Source organism: Pectinophora gossypiella, chromosome 19 (genome assembly GCF_024362695.1).
Source record: "Pectinophora gossypiella chromosome 19, ilPecGoss1.1, whole genome shotgun sequence".
In the NCBI taxonomy this organism is placed as follows: Eukaryota; Metazoa; Arthropoda; class Insecta; order Lepidoptera; family Gelechiidae; genus Pectinophora; species Pectinophora gossypiella.
The window spans coordinates 1,618,053-1,641,635 of record NC_065422.1 but is presented as its reverse complement, the minus strand read 5'-3'; the positions used below and the strand labels follow the sequence as shown (position 1 = coordinate 1,641,635).

At 39.9% G+C, this 23,583-nt stretch overlaps 2 protein-coding genes across 8 annotated transcripts in view; both read right to left on the bottom strand.

The window, feature by feature from the left end:
• Positions 1-23,583, bottom strand: part of LOC126375567 (helicostatins) — a 346,624-nt gene that overhangs the window by 50,606 nt on the left and 272,435 nt on the right. The window lies entirely within an intron of this gene.
• LOC126375444 (calpain-D) overlaps positions 1-23,583 on the bottom strand; it is a 219,965-nt gene that overhangs the window by 8,119 nt on the left and 188,263 nt on the right. The gene's annotated exons all lie outside the window — the stretch shown is intronic.

Here is a 23,583-nt window from a genome sequence, read left to right as displayed (position 1 = left end):
AGCGCTCCCCATTTGTCCGGCCAAGTAGTTAATGCCATCTGCGGCAAATCTACAATAAGTCACGTCTAAAAAAAAAAAAATGTCTAAAAACTGTCCAAACTGGTAAATCCTTTTTACCTAATGATATACAAATTATATTCATGAAAATACATTAACCTAATAATAAGTATATAAAAAAACTAACTAAAATACTTTCATAAAGTGCCAGCATAATGCGTCTATCAGCATTAGATATAACAGACAACGTCGACGAAATCCCAAAAATGTTTCCGCTTTCATGACCAAAATTTCCGCCACGCGTCAGGTTGCTTGGCGTACTAGGGATTTGTAGTTCTCTAAGCACGGAACCCTCGATGCGAGGACGACACGCACTTGTCCAGATTTTAATTTTTTATTGGAAAATAAAAAATAACTGGCGCGTGGCATGCGGAATGTGTACATTTTACTTATATTCATTTATTTTCATTAATATTTCTGTGTGAAAATGCAGGTATGAACGATTTATTGTGCTTGCTGTAAAAAAAGATTTATACAAAAATATATAACACGTATGCATTAGCAAACACGTATAAGTACATACATTCATATGCGTTTGTGTGTACGTATGCTCCATACCCCCTCCGGTTGATTGAGGGGAGGCCTGTACCCAGCAGTGGGACGTATATAGGCTATTTATGTATGTAAGTATGGAATTATGTTGCTACCTATATTGCTTCTCTTTATATATATAGGCTGCATATGTCACAGATACATACATCTCATGCTTATATTATATTTCACCAGAGACTCACTTTAATCCATACTAATATCATAAATGGGGAAGCGTAAACAATAAGTGTGTGTCTGTCGGTTTGCTTGTCCGTCTTTCGAATTGACGTAAAATTTTGAGTGGAGATAGTCTGTTTCTAACCCCGTATTTTACGCAACCGCGTTAAGTACCCCGAATTTAACACGAGGGATGCCGTGGGCAAAAGCTAGTGTATATGTCGCAGTCGGATTGTATAATCCGCTGTATTACATTACGGCTAGCTGTTTTCAAAAACAGGGCCGTTTTGTAATCCGGCGGTTCAACGATTAGCTGTATTGAATGCGGCTAAGTAAAAAACCGCCGAAAAGTATTCGTCGCCATACGTCATTCATAATGTAATAAAGTGAGGGATTAGCCGCCTCTTTGACATTTTTAGTTCCCATTAACGTCCCCACTGCTGGGGCACGGGCCTTCCCTATGGATGGATAGGGAGATCGGGCCTTAAACCACCACGCGGGCCCAGTGCGGATTGATGGTTATTAACGACTGCTAATGCAGCCGGGACCAACGGCTTAACGTGCCTTCCAAATCACGGAGGAGCTCGAGATGAAAACTTTTTTTTGTGGTGACCTATCCTATGACCGGCCTTTGCGGAAGTTGCTTAACTTCAACAATCGCATACCGAGCGCGTTTACCGCTGCGCCACCGAGCTCCTCACGCTCCTCCTCTATAGGACATTCTTTATTCCATACAGCAATCCTCGCCTATCACTCACTCAGTGAAGGCCTCCCCGATAATTCGTTATGTGTAGATATATATCGTTGTCGCCATCTTCGATTAATATGCAAATTGTACTGTCTGCGTATAATAACCACTTCATGTAAGTACATGAAATGGTTATTATACTTATTTGTGGTTATATCAGGCCAGGAGCTGATCCAGATTTCATGTCAGAGGGATCGCAGATGATCTCGTTCTAACCTATATCCGTAGAGAAAGAATTAGATGAAATTGCAGTGGCAGAGCTCGGTGGCGCAGCGGTAAACGCGCTCGGTCTGCGATTGTTGAAGTTAAGCAACTTTCGCAAAGGCCGGCTCCTCCGTGCTTCGGAAGGCACGTTAAGCCGTTGGTCCCGGCTGCATTAGCAGTCGTTAAAAACTACCAATCCGCACTGGGCCCGCGTGATGGTTTAAGGCCCGATCTCCCTATCCATCCATAGGGAAGGCCCGTGCCCCTGCAGTGGGGACGTTAATGGGCTGGTGATGATGATGCAGTGGCCACCCATGACCCAACCTCTCACGCGGGGGCTGGGGGGGGGGGGTTCCAAGGGAGCATGACCCATGTATCAGCAGGTTTCAGTTTTTCTTACAATTCACAGTAATATTATAAGCAAATGCGGAAGTAACTCTTGTCTGTCTGTCTGTTATCTTTTCACGGTTGAACTGCTGCACCGACTTAGATGATATTTAGTATGGATAGTAGGAGACCTAGGAAAGAAATATTTTTCCGACGGAAAATTTCACCTGATATTGACTTAGAATCATGAGCTGAAGCATCCTCCTCAGAGTTTGTGTGTGGGTTGTGAGGTGGAATACCGATACCGACCACATCAAACTTGGTGTCAGGGTTATGATTGAGCCTCCAAAGGCCCCTGACATGACTCGTGTAACGACTACATACTTACATCAATAAATAGTAACCGGGACCAACAGTTTAACGTGCCATGCGCAGAGACGCGATTTTCGTGCTAAAGCTTACAAATGGCTCGATTTAGAAAATATCTCTCTCTCTCTATTTAAGAGCTGCGCTCTTGTCGGTGGAGTAACCGCCATTCCTCTCTTCTTCCCGCCAAAACCTTCACCTCCCGATACGACACGACCTGCACCTTCTCTTTTATTTGTTTCATAAATGTTATCCTAGGTCTACCCCTTCCTCTCTTCCCTTCAATTTTTCCTTCTATAATGTTTGTTATAAATGAATCGTGTCGTATCAGGTGGCCAATCATATTTCCTCTCCGGTTCTCTATAGTCTTCAATATAATGCGACCAAATTTGAAATTATTAGTGTTTGCAATACCTATTGAGCAAACGATTTAGAAGAAAATCTAATCTGCGCTTCGGAAGGCACGTTAAGCCGTTGGTCCCGGTTATTACTTACTGATGTAAGTAGTCGTTACATGAGTCATGTTAGGGGCCTTTGGCGGCTCAGTAATAACCCTGAGGGTTGATGGGGCTGGTAATTCACCTCACGATCCACACGATAGAAGAAGAAGAAGAATGACATGTCAGTGTTATATAACTTATGTAACTTATGTTAGATTTGCTTAGGATTAAATTAAATACCCATTTGGCTGGAAATGCTATAGGCTATGGACACTCTAAATACAAATAGGTACGTCTTAGGACCTAAATTCCTTAATAAAACACGTGTTTTGAAAAGTAAAATACTTCAACCCAATCGTACGTCGTTGGTCTTTTTGTACGCGCAGTAAAATGCTCCTTTAACAAGTCGGAAGTGCATTCAAGTAGTGCAAAATCTCTCGTAATCTCCTTGTAGACGTCTTTGAATGCCTCCCCCCCTCATTGCCTTATAAATATCTCTGAATGGCATCTTCAAGATGAAATCCAATGTTTCCTAGAACGTTTTTGAACTATGCTTTTATGAGTCAGATAGTTGCAAGCCTTGTTTGTGCCCTGTTTCAAATATTTAAGACATTATTCTTGAAGTCTCTTTGTTTCCTCACTCGATGGGGACATTGTCGAAATCACTTTGTGAGACTGTTCTTTGTTTGGTAAGGACTTTTCAGGCTTGAATCACCTGATTTTCAGAAAAAGTAAGATGATTCCGTGCTTCGGAGGGCACGTTAAGGCGTTGGTCCCGGCTATTAGCCGTAAAAACACCTCTACCAACCCGCATTGGAGCAGCGTGGTGGAGTATGCTCAATACCCCGTCCGGTTGATTGAGGGGAGGCCTGTGCCCAGCAGTGGGACGTATATAGGCTGTTTATGTTATGTATGTCTTTGTTTCTTAACATTAGGACCATTTTATATTAAACGTCATTGTGGTCCTGTGGTACACCGGCTTGGTACTCGAACGGGAAGAGTTGGTTCAAACCCCGGTACGGGACTTGCACCAATGAGCTATTAAATATCTTAAGTGCATTATAGACGGCGATACGGCTCACCACCTATCACGTTATTTTCATCATTTAAAAAGAACAGTTCAGACGCCATACACACAGATGCGCGTGTACGATAACGTCAATGTGTAGTATCTGTGTAAAACGAGGTGTTTTGTATGAAGTGTGCGGGGTGTGGCTGGGGCTTCAAGTCGTGTCCGAGTAAACCTTTTTCGATGTAATTCTCTGTTTGCGAGTTTCCTAAGCACGGATGAGTGCTGTTGTAAAAACAACAAAAAAAACTTTTTGAGTTTTTTATTTCATAAACATATAAGATCGATTGCATGCAATTTACTTAATGAAAATATAAAGTAATAAAACATAAGTTAAAGGAGGAAAATAAACAATTTAGAAAAAAAGAAGCATGACGAAGAAGAATGGAAATCTACGATATTTAACTTAATTGCCGATAGAAGTATTTATCGATGCCATGGTATGAGAAAGCCAGGTGTGCTCAATTCTATGACAATCTCGATGACGTAAATTTTACCCCTTTTTTACCATTAAATTGTTATCTCCAACATTACAAGTACGTAAATTTTGACGTGAATTACTGACTGATGTATTTAGTTACTATTACTTGTCACATAAAATATAAAAATCATTAAAAATGTAAATAAATCTTTTACTACAAAAGCAAAAGTATATTACAAACATTGGCCCCAGACTTGCCCGAAGGCATTGACGAGGCCTAAGATGGAGCTCGCCCAGAAGGTGCCTGTTCACTCTGGCCTTGAAAGCACCCGGGTTATATGCATTCGGAAATTCAGAAGACGGCAGAGAATTCCACTCCTTTCGCGCTACGTGCGGAAATTTTATTTTATTTGTTTAAGTACTTACATTTAATTTTAACAATGTAATTAATTATATAACGTAACATAATTAATTGAAAAATTAATTGGTAATTAATTGTTGTTGTTATTAATAGATTGTAATTAATTGTTTATTTTTAATTTAGGAAATTGATTTTGTTTATGACTTTGTAAATTGTTCGGAATAAATTATTTAATGTATTTGAAATTTGCAAATTAAATTAGGTACTTTGGCGGAGGGATCCCGAGTTCTACTCGCGTAAGGCGACTGCACATACATTTTAACTTATGACAAGGCTTTCCTTATAGATTCTTCCCTGTATTGAATTCCAAAGGGATAGGATCTAATAAATCTACTATAATGGTCACTTACTCGGTGTAAAATAAAATTTCTTAAGAAATACGATGATGGTATTGTGATTTATACAGGGTGTTAGTGACGTCGTAACGAAAACTTTGATGGATGATTGAGACCATGATTCTGAGATGATATGAAGTGGAATTTTCCGTCGCAAAAGTATGGAACAGAAAATAATAAAAAGAAAAACAAAAATTTTCATGAATTTTCCGACTGAAAATTCCACTTGATATCAACTCAGAATCATGGTCTGAATCATCCCCCTCAGTATTCGTTACGGTGTCACTAACACCCATACCTACTTGTATGGGTACAGTATGTACTTGTGCGGGGTGTAAGTGACATCGTAACGAATACTGAGGGGGATGATTCAGCTGATTATTCTGAGTTAATATCAAGTGGAATTTTTCATCGCAAAAGTATAGAATTGAAAATAATTTAAAAAAAGTAAAAAAAACATGAATTTTGCGACGGAAAATTCCACTTGATATCAACTCAGAATCATGGTCTGAATCATCCCTCAAAGTTTTCGTTACGATGTCACTAACACCCTGTATAGTGAGCGTAGTCGAACGACCTCCTGCAGTAGTTTTAGGCGGATGAGACGTTCGTTATGTAAAATTGACGATTCAAAGTGTAACTATGTTACCTACTGAATAAAGATATTTTTGAATTGAATCTCCGTGTTCCAGTGGTTGAGCGTTCGACTCACGATCCGGAGGTCTTAAATTTTGTACCACGTGAGAGCCCTTAGCGCTCCCCACTTGCCCGGCCAAGTAGTTAATGCCTCTGCGGCAAATCTACAATAAGTCACGTTAAACAGAAAAAAAAGTAGGCGTAACACTACCAATGGTGACGTCTCCGTCTTACTTTAGTTTACACTCTTCATTCCTTATTTTTTGAATGTACCTAATCTAAATAAGTACTTCAAAACTTAACGATGTAAATTGAGCCTATAGCTTTAATGTTAGAAAAGTTAAAGACGATATAGTGACTAATATTGAGAAGGCAATGTTAAGTTGGTTTGGACACATAGAGTGGATGAAGGATAATAGGATTACGAAAGCAGTATATAAAGCGATGGTTTGTGGTAGGGCTGGCAGAGGAAGACCTAGAATAGGTTCAGTATGATCTAGTTAGAATCGGCGTGCGTGTATGAAATGATTGATGAATGTGGAGGAAGCAACAGAAGTCTGTCAGGATCGAAGCAAATGGAATTTGTTAGTCTTTGCTTACCCCGGAGGGAAATAGGCGTGAGTTTATGTATGTATGTGTTTATGTATGTATGGATGTAGAAAGGTACTCAATTTTAATTCCACAAAAAGAAAAAATATATACTTTACTAAACGACTTAACTCACAATTCTTATTTTTTTTTCATAATAATGGACTCTTGGGAAACACAACTGTGTTCCAATTTAAAAAAGTAGATAATAACTCAATTGAGCTGTCCTGAATTTCGTATTTTTGTTCACTAACCCGCACTGAAGAAGCGTGGTGGTGTAAAATAAAGAATAATACTACGTATAGAAAGCTAACCCTCCCCCGCACCGATTTGCATCGGGTGCCGACCTAGATTTACCTCACCCCCTCTGGTTCTTACTTCTTCTATCGTGTAGGTTGTGAGGTGGAGTACCAAACTCATCAACCCTAGTGTCAGGATTACTATTGAGCCGCCAAAGGCCCCTGACATGGTTCACGTAAGTAGTAACCGGGACCAACGGCTTAACGTGCCTTCCGAAGCACGGATCGTCTTACTTTCGGACAATCAGGTGATCAGCCTGTAATGTCCTAACCAAACTAGGGAAGTCATTTCCTCCGGACCGTGAGCCTAACGCTCAACCATTGGACCACGGAGGCCGTTCATGTCCGGCAATGTTCATTCGATAACCACTGAGAACCCTAGCCTACTAAACTGATACAAATCGTGAGTGTAATTGACAGATGTATAGGATTATACCAAATCACCGGTATTCACTTCAGAATAGATTTAAATTCAATTTGTGGCTACCGAAACCCTTCAAACAAGCTTCAAGCCCATACGTAGCCTTTGAATTGAATGCTCTGTCATTCACACACACACATCGCTGGTTCGTAGGATCCGCGCCAGCCCCAACAGTAGTATCCTGAGCAAGACTGTAAGTAGGCTGATCTGTACGTACTTACATGACTCATTTCTGGTTCCCTATTTTGTTGCATCAAATTTTATGTCATAAATTTGCATGGCATAATATATATTGACTATTCCTAATAATCGTTACGCATAAAAAGCATTAGGCATAACTATTTACACATAATATAACAAAACACTTTAAGCATAAATTCATACATATTCAAATAAACATTTTGGAGGCCTACGGGTAGCCCAAGGACCACCCCGCCGCACCCTAACCTACTATTACACTATGGTATCCAAGTTAAATGTGATAAACCTACAAGAATAGGGCAAACATCATTAGGCTTAACAAGCATTATGCTAAGTAAAACAGTATGACAAGTAACCATTATGCCAAAAGACGATTATGACTAAAAAAATATGCCTAACCGGTTATGCCTAATTAAAATAGGACAAACAACATTATAGTCGTAAGACCGGAAGTCCTTTTAAAATCCAAATTGTTTAACTATTCTGTCTGGAAATCTCGGTCTTAAGAGTTTATGCGAAAAAAAGGGTCCCCCATTGCTCCATGAGTCACTTGTATAGGAGCAGTAAATAAATGTCTTATTTTTATTGTCTATGTGTGTGTAATATGTGCATCTGTGTAATACTAATATTAGTGAGTAAGAAATCATTGTGACATCCTAGGTCCAAGTTACCCGTATTTTTTATTTAAGTATGTCAATCAAAATCAAATCAAATACACTCTATTGCACAATAACAGTAAAACCTAACGTACTACCATGTTATATTCCTAATAGCATTAATGGCCCCGATTCCTGCAGACACCTCCTAATTTTACTTTAAGTTATACCTGTCATTTTCTTATCCGCCGAAAAGAAAAGGAATAGAATAGAATAGAAAAAGTTTATTATAAAAGAAAGCCACACACAAAAAAAAAAACAACATCATATCAAATTTCCACTAAAACAATTACATAAAGCAAGACGGATGTTTGTCGAAATGATCATAAGGTGGCGGTGACAAAAGGCACGGATGATTGACAGCTCTTCACTTTAGGAATTTAATTATGACTAAATGAATGAATAACCCGGGCGAATAAAAAAGGTATCTCGCAGGTATACAGACCGTTTGACGTGTGCTGTCAACATAATTCTGACGGGTTATTCGCCAATGTAATTTTTTTTAGAGTTTTGGTTTTTTTTGTTGTTGTTTGTGCTCAAAATTGACGCGTGTTGCATAAATTTTATGCTTGTCGATTACCCGTCCCTTTCCTTTTCGGCGGATAAGAAAATTACAGATATAACTTAAAATAAAATTAGATGGTGTTTACAGGAATTAGCACCATTGTATATTTAACTAGCTGTCCGCTGGGACTTTGTCTCCATCGGACGTTATCGTACACGCGCATTATTTGTGTGTGTGTGCCTGACGACCTTACGATTTGAAATATAATAAAACTGAAATATACGTTTTATCTACGGGAGTCCCAATGTGGGTTTATAATAACAATTCGACTTAATATGTCGGTTATTAAAGTCTTTATTACAGTAAAATACTGAAAGTTGAGTATCATATTCAATTATAATTAACCCTGTCCGTAGTTTGAATTTTAAGGTGAATTATGAGCAGTCATATTATGCCGTGATTTATGAGCACTTTGGAAACGTTTTCGATAGGAAAAAGGCGCGAAAGTTATTTAAAAAAGGTTCTTTGTTACCTAGCCTTTAGGCACATAAAATCAAAATGCGAGAAAGAACAATGGGAAAAAGAAAAGCAGCCAGTGTTTTTTTTTTTTAATAAAGATGGGTTTGCTCTTGACTTCGTTCTTCCACAAGGAGAAGAAGAGATCGACGTTGGAACGAGCTTACCCAGAAAATGCGTATTCACCCGTGATTTAAAGGACCCCAGGTTATAAGATTCATTCAAACACCGACGCCGGCAGCCCATTCCATTCCTTGGCTGTGCGCATTATGAAGGATGAAGCGAAGCGCTTGGTGCGGATTAGTGGTATGTCAACCAAGTAAGGATGGTACGTCTGGATGTTCTACTATAGAAGAGTTTTTACAACAGGAATATTCTCACTCTGGTAACATTCGCGGGTACCACACATCACTAGTTATAAGTACCGCTACGGATGGCATAGATTTAGGCAGCCAATCAGCTCGCGACGCCAAACACTTCAGGACCTCGATACCGACCCCGCCGGCGTGATCGACGATTTCCCTCAATCAGCGCTTATCGCTATCGACTCACTAGGGTCGATGAATTGTTTCAAATATTTTTCCTCTCAGACGATGCCCTGAGTCGAGGTTCGCGCCCAACTGGGCACCCTCAGGCCTGTTGTCATAAACGTTGTACCGGCCAAGTAGTTAATGCCATCTGCGGCAAATCTACAATAAGTCCCGTCAAAAAAAAATCGCGGTGGTCTGTTTTAGTTATACACGGTGTTAGTGACACCGTAACGAATACTGAGGGGGATGATTCAGACCATGATTCTGAGTTAATATCAAGTGTTACGTCAAATTGGATGCGTTCAAACAATATTAAATCGGTGCTCCAACTATCGATGGCAGTTGTAGCTAATTGTTGATAAGTCGTCACTATTAAATCAGTTCCAATTATAGGTGTCACTTGTAGCCGATTCGATGCGCCGCAACGGGCCCTGTGGTCCAGTGGTTGAGCGTTGAGCTCACGATCCGGAGGTCCCAGGTTCGAATCCCGGTGGGGACATATCACAAAAATCACTTTGTGATTCCCAGTTTGGTTAGGACATTACAGGCTGATCACCTGATAGCCTGAAAGTAAGATGATCCGTGCTTCAGAAGGCACGTTAAGCCGTTGGTCCCGGTTACTACTTACTGATGTAAGTATATACCAGCGTGTATATAGTGTGTACCAGCGTCGTGGTTCACGCCGCGACTTGTGCTGAGTGAGGCCCTTTTATCTCAGGACGTCCACCACCACCTTATGGTCATTTCGACAAACATCCGTCTTGCTTTTTTGTAATTGTTTTAGTGGAAATTTGATATGATGTTGTTGACTTTTTTTTGTGTGTGGCGTCCTTTTATAATAAACTTTTTCTATTCTATTCTATTCTATATAGTCGTTATGTGAGCCATGTCAGGGGCCTTTGGCGGCTCAATAGTAACTCTGACACCAGGGTTGATGAGGTTGGTTATTCACTTCACAACCCACACGATAGAAGATGCGCCGTCATATTAATATGGTGACAAAACAAAACCACCACCACCTATTATGTTGGTCTAATAGCAAGCTCGGTGATGTGTGGGTACTTAGTTCATCTTGCGATGGATGTACCTAGACCACGCCTATTCGGTGGCTCGTGAGCTTATGTTTACAACCCCAAAGTACCGGCAAGTACGATCCGGACTAAACCTTACGACAGTAGCTGTAAATATCCGTAAACCTGTCCCTTTTCCCGGATATAAGTATATCCGGTAATAAACCGTAACACTGGTACTGTAAAAGCGGCGTAATTGCTGAATGGTTATGGTAGGCTTAAGGTTAACAAACTTTTTCTGTTAGCGACGCAGTTATGGGTAGTGCTGCCTAAAAATCAAATCAAATCATTTATTTGCGTCCCACTTTTTGAGCGCTTTCAAATTAAAATTAAAAAAAAAATAATTTTCAAAATTGGCTTACAAACATGTCACAGACAAGCGCCATCTACCGAAAACGGGATGTAACAATTTAGCTAGCTGGCCACATATTTTATCATAAAACAAAAGAAAAACAATAGAAACAAAATGGAGTAGAAAGAACGACGCCGTTTTTTTTCCCGCTCCTTATATTCATTATATAAAACCAAATATATCCATATCGATTATCTATTTCTTCAGCTTTTTGAACGTCAAAATAAAATGACATATTGGCCCCGATTCCTGCAGACACCGCCTAATTTTATTTTAAGTTATATCCGTCATTTTCATATCCGCCGAAAAGGAAAGGGACGGGTAATCGACAAGCATAAAATTTATGGAACACACGTCAATTTTAAGCACAAATCTAAACCAACCGTCTAAAAATTTTACATCAGTCAATAACCCGACACATTCATTTACTCATTCTTCCTAAAATTAAGAGCTGTGAATCATCCGTCCCTTTCCTTTTCGACGGATATGAAAATGACGGATATAACTTAAAATAAAATTAGGCGGTGTCTCCAGGAATCGGGGCCATTATGTAACTAGCTGTAAAACTACTACCACATCGGAATCTGTAACGCTGTGGGAAAGACGTGGCCAGAAAACCTCCCAGCACAGGGCCCTAGTCCTACTGTTTCATGTTTTCCTTTCTTTTCTTTTTTTTTTAATTTAGGTAGTTTTATTACATAATTTATAGACTTAAATACAATGGTATTCCAATTACAGTCCGTGGAAGGAAAGTCAAATCTGATGTTCAACTCAAATCTAATGTTCTGACGCTGATGTTCGATCTACGGTAGTAGTACTGATGTTTGTGAGACGAACGAACTGAGGAGACTGGTACCGAGACAAACCGTATTGTGGTTTAACGGTATCAGTGGTTTACCTAATTATGTAATACTTTAATGATATAAATAAATTAAAAAAAGTAAATCTATGGTGAAATCGAACTCTTAAAGTGGAATTCAATGGTTACGAGCGAGAGCCGGGATTCAAAGACGTGTTTTTTTTTGACGTGTGGATTACTCTTGGCTCTGCCCTGAAGGATTAGGGGCGTGCGTTTATTTATGTACGTGTACGAATTAATCGAATATTCCAGGATATGAACCCATAACCTTTTGTGATCAGCAAGCGTATCTACTTAACTAAATTATTCAATAATTCGGATTGTATAAACAGATTACAACGAAATGCTCGTCTGACCAATAAATTGGCTTTGAAGATGTTCTATTTGTTTAATGAAATCAGAGCCGAAGTTAAATAATAAATTGAATAGGAAGATAATTATTACTTTTTTTTTCTGTAGCCTAATTAGTGTACTTAATAATATGTCCTAACCAAACTGGGGGTCACAAAGATGATTTTTGTGATATGTCCCCACCGGGATTCGAACCCGAGACCTCCAGATCGTGAGCTCAACGCTCAACCACTGGACTAGGCAGGCAGTTAGTAATTATTACTTAGAAAAAAAAATATATTATTACTTCTCCCCGCGACCGATACCAACCCCGCTAGCGTGGTCGACGATTTTCCTCATTCAGTGTTTATTTCTATCGACCCACTATGGGCGATTAATTCATTCAAATATCTCTCACACGACGCCCTGAGCCGAGGTTTGCGCCCAACTTGGTGAGAATACTTAGCATTCCATTCCATCATTCCATTTGTCCGGCCATGTTAACTACATGCCATATGCGGCCAATCTACGATTTTCTTCTATCGAGTGGGTTTTGAGGTGGATTACCAACCTCATCAACACTGGTGTCAGGGTTACTATTGAGCTGCCAAAGGCCCCTGACATGACTCATGTACCGACTACGTACATACATCAGTAAGTAGTAACCGGGACCAACGGCTTAACGTGCATGTAATGTCCTAACCAAACTAGGGATCACAAAGTGATTTTTGTGATAGGTATGTCCCCAACGTGATTCGAACCCAGGACCTCCGGATCGTGAGCTCAACGCTTAACCACTGGACCACTGAGGCAGTTAAGTCAGGACAAAAAAGAGTTTACCTATAGGAATAGGAACACAAAACCGGCTTTTAAATAAAAACCCACATTAATTTACATTCATATTCAATGCTGGCTTTCAATAAATTGATGTATATAACTTTGTTAGAATTGATTAAAAGAAAACATTGGCATTTGGATTTATCCAAGTTTCAATTTCCAAATGAATGTTTGCTATTCAAATTATATCAAATAATGTGGCTCAACCAATCATCGAGGGTCCTGGTTACTTTACTTGTCAATCCTCCATCGGAGGACTTACGGAGAATTGTTTTACATTTGAAGCAGTTTGAAACACCCGACGAATATTAACTTTCGCCATTTGGGAATAGCCAAACACCAGTTATTAATTTATCTGAAGCATAGAGTAAGGGATAATACTACGTATAGAATGGCTCAGCACACCAGCCACACAGCCAGGGATATAGGGATCCAGCACAGGCTTAAACCAATGGTTTTCGAATTCATGTTTGGATCATAAATGATTATCACGTGCTCTGCGGGGAAGGAAAACATCGTGAGGAAACCCACATTTCCGAGAAATGCATTTTCGGAGGTACGTAACCTAACTTGTATTAGGTTGGATTTTCCTTCGCGGGTTGGAAGGTCAGACAGGCAGTCGCTTCTGTAAAAAACCGGACCTGTTAAATCTTCTGGTTAGGTAAGCGGACTCTGTGGAAAACGGGATAATGCTAGGCAGATGATGATGACTACGTATAGAACGACTTTTTTTTTTTGACGTGACTTATTGTAGATTTGCCGTAGATGGCATTAACTACTTGGCCGGACATATGGGGAGCGCTGAAGGCTCTCTCCGGTACAACGTTTAAGACAACAGGCCTGAGGGTGCCCAGTTGGGCGCGAACCTCGGTTCAGGGCGTCGTCTGAGAGGAAAAATATTTGAAAGAATTAATCGACCCTAGTGGGTCGATAGCGATAAGCGCTGAATGAGGGAAATCGTCGACCACGCCGGCGGGGTCGGTATCGGGGCCCTGAAGTGTTTGGTGTCGCGAGCTGATTGGCTCGCGAGCTGATTGGCGTATAGAACGACAACTCCCCGCTCGCCACAAGCGGCGAGCTAGGTTTCTCTCACCCCCGATCGAGGGTCTTTAGTCTTCAATCGTATGGCGTCAGACGTCACACACACAGATGCGCGTGTACGATAACGTCAATGTGTAGTGTCTGTGTAAAATGAGGTGTTTTGTATGAAATCTCCAGGGTGTGTCTTAAGTGCAATTTTCACTAATACACTTGACTCGACCATTACAGACGGCGATAAGTCGCCACTTCTCTAACTTCTCCAATGGGGAATATAGTCGTGACCTTCTTTTCTTCTATCGTGTGGGTTGTGAGATGGATTACCAACCCCATCAACCTTGGTATTATGGTTATTATTGAGCTGCCAACGGCTTATCAGTAAGTAGTAACTGTGACCAACGGCGTAACGTACTTTTGGACAACCAAGTCATTATCCTGTAATATCGTAACCAAACAGCCTCCGTGGTCTAGTGGTTAGAGCGTTAGGCTCACGATCTGGAGGTCCGGGTTCGATTCTCGATGGGGACATTGTCGAAATCACTTTGTGAGACTGTCCTTTGTTTGGTAAGGACTTTTCAGGCTTGAATCACCTGATTGTCCGAAAAAGCAAGATGATTCCGTGCTTTACACAGGCTTTTACACAGGCACGTTAAGCCGTTGGTCCCGGCTTTTAGCCGTAAAAACACCTCCACCTACCCGCATTGGAGCAGCGTGGTGGAGTATGCTCCTTACCGCCTCCGGTTGAGTGAGGGTAGGCCTGTATCCAGCAGTGGGACCTATATATAATATGTTAATGTATCGTAACCAAACTAGATATTACAAAGTGATTTTTGGGATTATGTCTTCACCGGGATACGATTTCGGAACCTCCGGATCGTGAGCCCAACGCTTAAAAGTAATAAAACATGGCGGCCGTCAGACTTACTATAGTAAGATGATAACGCTGAAACCTAATCTGAACGCAGAAATTGATATCTCATCGGTATTTTCAGTTGAAAAGTTATTTTCAACTTGACGCTAATGAACACCAAAAGGCATATCCTTAACTTGGACAGTTTCGTTGCACAACTTAGTCCCGTCAAAAATCAATATCATATTAATCACTGATACAGTTCTAAAATTACAATACACACTTCATAATAACTTTCTACGCTAAGTTCCCCAAAAAATACATATAAACGGCACTGTACAGACTTATCTTCGCTTAACCTTCTAATTTCATGGATAACAGACACATGCGTCTTTTGTCTTTGTTTTTGGGTATAAATGATGACCCTTTTTAAATCACCCAGGCACAATTACATCAATTCACCCATTATTATTTTGATCAAAATAAAGTGAAGCAATATACTCGTAGTTAGCAACATAATTCTACGTATCTGATCCAAATATCAAGCAACAATTATATTTTGTATTTTGGAATAATTATGTAAGTAACTCGAACAATAAGAAAATAGGTAATTAATTATCACGGTCACATCACTAATTTAAGAGCCACGATCTTGTCGGTGTCTTCATGCTACTTTTTAGGGAAATATAGGGCAGTGGTTTCCCTCTTGTGTTCCGCCCCGCATTACACTGTCTGACGCTATTGGGACGGTGCCCAGAGTAGTCTATTTCAAAGCCGTACAGGACTCCTGTCCTCCGCCTCTGGTTAGTACTGACAGTTAGTGCTGCCTTCTGTCAGTTTTTAGGTTACAGTCCCTGTGACTCGCCTCTTGCCGTACCGATGGCTCTCATCTCTGCCTCTGAAACCGTTGAGGTCTTCCCCCGTATCCCCGGGCAAGAGTTCTACGTAATTATAACGTAAAAGCTGTACTTATAATTATTCTACATTGTTTTTAGTGATCATAGCCTGGAAAGTCCCTAATTCTATTTAAACAAATATTACTTAATACTTAATATCTTCTACCCGTTTTCAGTCTGAGAAGGGCCACCAAAATATTAGGAAAGTACTTAATAGAAAGCCAAGTAAAGTATCGTGTGTTTGAAGAGGACCGTATCGTATGAAACTTGAAGTATGGAGAGAGGGAGGCACCCTCTGCTTATCATTATCACACAAGTTATATTACTAATGGCCCCGATTCCTGCAGACTTCTAATTTTACTTTAAGTTATACCTGTCATTTTCTTATCCGCCGAAGAGGACGGATGATTGACAGCTCTTAATTTTAGGAAGAATGAGTAAATGAATGAATAACCCGGGCGAATCAAAAAGGTATCTCGCTGGTATGCAAACCGTATGACGTGTGTTGTCAACATAATTCTGACGGGTTATTGGCCAATGTAAATTTTTTAGACGGTTGTTTTAGATTTGTGCTTAAGTTTGACGGGTGTTTCATACATCATTTACCCGTCCCTTTCCTTTTCGGCGGATAAGAAAATGACAGATATAACTTAAAATAAAATTAGATGGTGTTTACAGGAATTAGCACCAGTATTGAACAGAACGACCAGGGGGGTTAAAATAGCTACATAGAAGCAATTAAGCGTACCTAAACAAACTCGACAATCATTGGTTTAGGCCGTGCTGGATTGGAACCTGCGACTTCAAAGTGAGAGGCAAGCATTCTACCAACTGTGCTAGCATGTCAAGAAAATGACGGGTATAACTTAAATTAAAATTAGGAGGTGTCTAAAGGAATCGAGGTCATTGTCACTATATCTTTGACTTTCCACGTGAGTGAGTCATTTCAGGAAATTACATCACAAAAGGGGTTGATAATTTTACATTGTTAAACAGACCAGTTCAGTACAATTAGTGATTATATTTCAATGACAATACATTTTACAATGGTAAGAATTAGATCTGCCAAAGAATATACGCTAGTGTTGTGACGTTCAATAGCATAGTGATGTGTCAGTCGATGTTAGGTCGATCGATTATTTTCTATAATGGCCTCCGTGGTTCAGTGGTTTGAGCGTTCGGCTCACGATCCGGAGGTCCCGGGTTCAAAACCCGGTGGGGAAAAATCACGAAAATCACTTTGTGATCCCTAGTTTAGTTGGGACATTACAGGCTGATCACCTGATTGTCCGAAAGTAAGATGATCCGTGCTTAGGAAGGCACGTTAAGCCGTTAGTTCCGGTTACTACTTACTGATGTAAGTTAGTAGTCGTTACATGAGCCATGTCAGGAGCCTTTGGCGGGTCAATAGTATCCTTGACACCAGGGTTAATGGGGTTTGTAATACACCTCACAACCCACACGATAGAAGAAGATTTTCTATCTAACAACAGATAAGTGGTGTGTGGGACAGCTACGGGTCAGAAATCAGCATCAGTGAGGGTTCAGTGGTTTATTGAAATGAAAGTAATTACGACTACTTAAGAGACTCCCGACTCTAGCGCCTCTCGAGCGTCGTCGTCGTGCCTGCGTCACGCAACGTACGCTTGGCGTCGACGTCGCGTAAACGTTGCGCGAACTCTAGCACGACGACGACGCTCGAAAGATGCTAGTGTGAAAGAAGATGAAAGAAGCTAGGTCTCTTATAATAAACTCAAAAATATCTTTAATCAATAGGTAACATACTTACACTTTGAATCATAAATTTTTACTTTTAGAATATTTTTTGTCGAACGTCTATCAGATGCTTTTTTGATGGACTAGAGGAGAATAAAACACAAAGAATAATACTAGGTACAGAATGCACACTTAGGTTCACACAAATTTTGCAATTTTTAAACGTTGTACTACTAAGCATCTCAATAAAAGAGAACGAAAACTTCACTATAATACAACATCTTGTCACGCACTGTTCACATTGCGACTCAGTAAAAACTCAAAATCTTAAACATTTGCGACAAGAAAAACACCTACCATCTTTTTTAGTACACTCAAACGGACGTTCTATTTTTTCGTTATGATATCACTAACACCCTGTATACGTCTCATTGTTGGAAACAAACCTTCCCTCAATCACCTGGAGGTGGTATGGAGCATACTCTCCGACGCTGCTCCACTGCGGGTTAGTGGAGGTGTTTTTTCGGGTAACAGCCGGGACCTACGGCTTAACGTCCTAAGCTCGGAATCAGTTTACTTTATACGCACAATCAGGTGATTCTAGCTTGTAATGTCCTTACTAAACAAAGGACAGACAGATCCTAAGTAGATCGGAATTTCTAATTTCTTGTTAAATCGCAAAATGTGCAGGCTGTAGGCAAAAATGCATTGCCTTTGTAACTATCCTTACTGCATAAGTTAAGTAGGTACTTGTGGCCGGTGTAAAACGCTGATTACAGTGTTCAAAGGTGAAAGTGGTACTACTTCTTGAATTAGACTGTTGACATCTTTATGAGGAAGTCTAGCAGCTAAATCTTAAACGCTAGGCGAGGAATGCAATCCCGGCTTGAGATCGCAAATTCGAGATCCCGCGGGATTGTAAATATCTTTTCCGATAAAGATAAGGATTTTTTATTGTCCATAAATTTAGGTACAGTTATAGATAACAGTTGCAGTTATAGTTGCAAATTACGTCTCACCAAATTTTGCCTTTGTAGGCATATACAAATTTTACACAGGCAACGAAATAACATAAAAGAGAGAAAACAATAATAAAAAAATTCTAAATTCCGAAATTTTCTAGTTGTCTAGATATTAGCACTAGTAACTAGTAATTGTCTTGTTCATAAAAAAATTAAAGTTAGGATCGCTCACAATGAAAACTGCTTGTTTGTGAAGTGAGGTTAATGAAAGCAAAATATTTTTTGAAAGAAAACAAAAAGCTTTATATTTCAATATTACTAACTAAATAATTAAGTTTTCTTTGGAAATCAGCATGATCAAAACAAAAAGAATAACTCAAGGAGATTCGCCCAATCCCGTCAATCCCGAATGGGATCTCGTTATATTATTCTTCGGGATTGATCCCGAAAAATTAGACCAGATCAACAATACAATACAATACAAATAAACTTTATTGCACCAAAATAAGAAGAAATCATTACAAAAAGACTCTTGAGATCTTGCGAGATCAGGATTGCATTCCCTAACGCTAGGTATACAGGGTGTTGGTGACATTAGTAACGAATACTGAGGGGAATGATTCAGACCATGACTCTGAGTTAATATCAATGTATTTTCTTTTGCATATACTTAAAGATAGCTGGCGAGGAGTGCACTTGCACACGTATAGCACGGCAACTTTCCTCTCCCCACCAGCGGCTGATAGGTTTACCTCACCCCCTCGGTCTTACTTTAGTCTTCGATCGTATGGCGTCAGACGTCACACACACAGATGTGCGTGTACGATAAGGGCACTATGTAGTGGCTGTGTAAAACGAGGGTTTTTCTATGAAGTGTCCCGGGTGTGGTTGCGTTATAGTGATTGCATCTTAGCTAGCCCCTTGTCCAGGATTGCCATCGATACCGCCTTTGTCTACATTGACCTTTAGTGTCCCTGTCAGCTTAAGACCGTGCAAACGAATCCTCATCCGCCTATACCATGTAGAGTAACCACCAGAATGACTAAACACAAAGACTATATACAGAATGTTGGTGACTTCGTAACGAAAGCTTTGAGGGATGATTCAGACCACGAATCTGGGTTTAAATCAAGTGAAATGTTCAGTCGCGGAATTCATTCATGAAGTACTTTCAATTCTATACTTTTCATCTCCCTAGCTTTTCCCGTTTTTCACAGGGTCCGCTTACCTAACGTGAAAATTTGACAGCACCTGACCATTCAACCCGCGAAGGAAAAACCAGCCTTATACAGGTTAGGTCACATACCTCCGAAAATGCATGTCGCAGGAAAAGGAATTGATATAAAAAAACAACTAATTTCTTTTAGTAATTTTCAGACAGAAACTTCTATTCGATATCAACTCAGAATCATGGTCTGAATCGTCCCCCTCAGTATAAGAAGTGAAACCCTTCATTGACTCCACTGAATAATACATTACGTTACGTATAGAACGGCAACTCTCCGCTCCCCACCAGCGGCTGAGCTAGGTTTACCTCACCCCCCCTCGGCCTTACTTTAGTCTTTATTCGTATGGCGTCAGACGTCACACAAAGATGCGCGTGTACGATAACGTCGATGTGTAGTGTCTGCGTAAAACGAGGTTTCGAAGTTTCCGGGGTACGTCTGTAGCTAGAGAGATAGCCAGCTGGTTGGAGAACTCTTTTATTGTTATTCTCCTAGTGCAACAGTGGAAAGTGGTGGAACTGGTGGAAACTAGATATTGAAGGAAATCCGCCACCTCGGCGCTGCGGTTATTTCCGTCAGGTCCCGTAATAAACTTCACTTCAACAGACAATCTATTCATTATTAAGTCTATTTTCTGTTTAGGTACACATATTTCTACAGCTTATTGTAACACGGATATAGTTGGGATAGGAATAAAATATACAGGGTGTTAGTGACATCGTAACGAATACTCAGAGGGATGATTCAGACCATGATTCTGAGTTAATATCAAGTGGAATTTTCCGTCGCCAAATTCATGTTATTTTTTTAGTTTTTTAAAATTATTTTCAATTCTATACTTTTGCGATGGAAAATTCCACTTGATATTAACTCAGAATAATCAGCTGAATCATCCCTCTGAGTATTCGTTACGATGTCATTTACACCCCATACAAGTACATACAGTAGCCATACAAGTAGGTATGGGTGTGAGTGACACTGTAACGAATACTAAAGGGAATGATTCAGACCATGATTCTGAGTCGACATCAAGTGGAATTTCCTGTCGGAGAAGTCATGAAAATTTTAGAGCTTATTTAAATTATTTTCCGTTCCATACTTTTGCGACGTAAAATTCCACTTGATATCAACTCAGAATGATGGCTTGAATCATCCCTCAAAGTTTTCGTTACGATGTCACTAACATCCTGTATGTACACATAACATAACATCTTCTTCTATTGTGTGGGTTGTGATGTGGATGACTAACCTTAACAACCCTTCAGGGTTATTATTGGCCGACCAAAGGCCCCTTACATGACTCATGTAACGATTTCGTACTTACATCAGTAAGTAGTAACCGGGATCAACGGCATAACGTCCCTTCCGAAGCAAGGATCTTATTTTCGGACATTCCCGTGATTAGCCTGCAATGTCTTAACCAATTAAAGGAAAGTCTCACAAAGTAATTTCGACAATGTCCCCGTCGGAAATCGAATTCGCACCTCCAGATCGTGAGCCGTATGCTCTAATCACTAGACCACGGGGGATGTTAGAGCTCGGGTTCAATTGTCATCCTATTCTTATAAATCTGTGTTTCGGAAGGGACATTAAGCCGTTGGTCCCAGTTACTACTTATCGATATAAGTACGTAGCCGTTACATAGCCGTTACGCAGCCGTTACGTAGTCGTTACGTAGCCGTTACGTAGCCGTTACTTGCGCCAGGTAAGGGGCCTTTGGCGGTTCAATAAATATATAAAATAAATATATAATATAAATATCTTTTGTCGAACGTATCATCTCGTCTGTACCTAACTACTGCAGGTTCTCACAATCTGTATAGCCGAGAAGAAGTAGCTTTGTAGTTTTTGTTGTATCTTCTTCTATCGTGTGGGTTGTGAGGTGGATTACCAACCCCATCAACCCTGGTGTCAGGGTTACTATTGAGCCTCCAAATGCCCCTGACATGGCTCATATAACGACTACTTACTTACATCAGTAAGTAGTAACCGGAACCAACAGCTTAACGTGCCTTCCGAAGCACGGATCATCTTACTTTCGGACAATCAGGTGATCAGCCTGTAATGTCCTAACCAAACTAGGGATCACAAAGTGATATTTGAGATATTCTAACCTAACCTAACCACCGAGACGCCGAGTGGGGGCTATGGCTCATAAAGTTGAAATAAAATATTTAATTCAGTACTAATAATATATTCACATTGTCTTGCGGATGTAGGTTTGCTCAGGCCCAAAATTTACTTTGGGAGGTGTATATTTGTGGTCGTCTGCGGTAGAAAGGACTTTCTGTTGAGCCCATTATGGTATAAGATAGGTTAGGATAGAACCAATTGAATATAGAAATATCATGATTCTTTCTAATGGTTCGAATCCTCAAATCATTGAATTGGACTTTTTTGAATTCATGTTCGGATCATAGATAAATAATATCACGTGTAGTGTTTACATAAGTACATAAACACATCTTATTGTAATACACGTAGGTATAATTAAATATATAAATAAATATGTAATTATTATTATTAGTAACACTCAGTGTCTCACTGCAGGCATATGTAATATATTATAAAATACTTGAATCGATATAATCGATTCACATATATATTCTGTCGTCTCGGGCAATGCACTACGCGGTGGCCACAATTAAAAAGTAAACGGTACGGGTATGTACGGGGGTGGAGTGAAGACGTAGTGTGTGGCAACGAGCCGATATTTATTTATATAATTATATTGAGACCAATACACTACAACGTGGTTCCCAGAATTTGTGCCAACTCAATATCAGTGCTTGCCGCCTATTACATGGGACTGAAACACAGCTAGCGAGGAGCAATTGAAAGAAAAAAAGAAACGTGACCATTTAGACCAAAATCCCTAGAATAAGACCCAGAGTAAACGACGTGCGAACATTTTTTTATATGGATTTTATACTTTTTTATAATTCATATACAATCTCCTTAGGTTATAAGAATATGTTTTATTCTTCCGTATGGTTCGATTGTGTTTTGTCTGCTGGCTTTTTTGGCGGGAACGGGATCGGGACGGTTGCTTTCTTCATTGAATAATCTAAATAATTAAGTCGAAGTGGTGTTTTGTGGTTAATGATCGCATTAAGTTAGTCGGAAAACATTCGCGATAGTGCTATTATGTCAGAATATTCAATAAACAAAGTGTACCTATCTATTTTCGCTTCGTGCCAACAAGACGCTTCAAAACTCGAAAATTTATGCGGACTTTTGAGTTAATTCGTTTGGAGTTCGGAGTAGGAGTCTGGTCCCAGGGTGGGGGCTTAGATTTTTACATTTATCGTCATCACCTTTCATCATTTTATTAACCATCATCAAGAAAGATAATAAATAAGACATGGCTGTATTGGCATAATTTCGTGTGCCTTGCCCATCGGGAAATACGCAAACGAAATAAAAATGTCTTTTGTCTTTTTTTTGTCTTCTGATATTCTTCCTCACCAAGACGGTCATTGTTATCTTTAAGTTATTTTATTTTCGTTTTGTATTTTTATTTTCTTTTGTGTAATTATTAAGTAAAGGTGTGACAGGTTTGTATTATTTTTTATTTCGCCCCACTTGCTGCGGATCATTTACGGGGGGTGAGGTAAACTTGGTTCGGCGCCCGAAATGACGGACTTTCCAGGCTAAGTTCAACATAATAAGTATAGATGGCGTTGTACAGCTTTAGCGTGCTAATTACCTATTTTCTCTTTACTCGAGTTCCCTCATTCAGCGCTTATCGCTATCGACCCACTAGAGTCGATTAATTCTTTCAAATATTTTTCCTCTCAGACGACGCCCTGAGCTGAGGTTCGCGCCCAACTGGGCACCCTCAGGCCTGTTGTCTTAAACGTTGTATCGGGTGAGAGCCTTCAGCGCTCCCCATTTGTTCGGCCAAGTAGCCATCTGCGGCAAATCTACAATAAGTCACGTCAAAAAAAAATCTTTACTCGAGTACATAATTATTCCAAAATACAATGTAATTGCAGA